Here is a 940-nt window from a genome sequence, read left to right on the forward strand (position 1 = left end):
ACCGCGAGGGATGCATACATGCATGTCCCACGGAAAGCAGTTGGAGTGCAAGGGGAAGGCTTGCCTGCTGGGGAAACATTGGGGTGCAGTGTGGACAGTTGGCCTCAGTGGAAATCGGTCACGGTGATAGAACAGCAGAGGGCACTGTCTGCAGGAAAGACTCACTCACAGGCTGCAATTTCCATTTAGCCCAGACCTGGAAATAATTAATGATCAACAAAAAAAATCTTCCCCAGAAAATCAGCAGCAAAGAAGCAATTTAGCTTCAGCACAAAGCTCAAGTTCTCCTCCCAACAGGAAGTTATGCCTGGGTTTAACACCAGGACAGCACATTAGTTTCAGTACAGAGTCTAAGTGGCGATGCTATTAGTCCACCACAGAACAAAAAACAAAACGACCCACAGAGCAGAGACAAAGCTCTGATATTAACCAGTAAAGGTCTAACATCACCAAAGAACACCTATAAAACCTAGACAAGGTAGCAGTCTCCCCAGATGCCCAGGCATCAACATAAAGACCCAAAGATTAACAAAGAACAAATAAATATGTCACCACCAAAGGAAACGAAGCACCAGCAATATACCCACAGAAGCAACAGATCTATGAAATATCTGACAGGGAATTCAGAGTAACCTTTTTAAGGATGATCAGGGTGACAAGAAAATACAGATAGAAAATTAAATGACATGTGGAAAACAATTTAGGAACAGTGAAAAGCTTGACGGAGGTATAGAATCAATTTAAAGAATAGAAATTCAAGAAATAAAGAATATAGTATCTGAAGTGAAAAATAGAAAGCTGCAACAGTAGAGTTAAACAGAGGAAAGAACCAGTGAGCTCAAAGACAGAACATGAAGTCGTCCAATGAGAGAAGGAAGAAAAAAAGATAAGAGAAGGAAACGTGTGGGTCCATCATCAGCCTTAAAGATGATGTGTAACA

The sequence above is a fragment of the Galeopterus variegatus genome, unplaced genomic scaffold, assembly GCF_000696425.1.
Source record: "Galeopterus variegatus unplaced genomic scaffold, G_variegatus-3.0.2 Scaffold7875, whole genome shotgun sequence".
Classification (NCBI taxonomy): domain Eukaryota; kingdom Metazoa; phylum Chordata; class Mammalia; order Dermoptera; family Cynocephalidae; genus Galeopterus; species Galeopterus variegatus.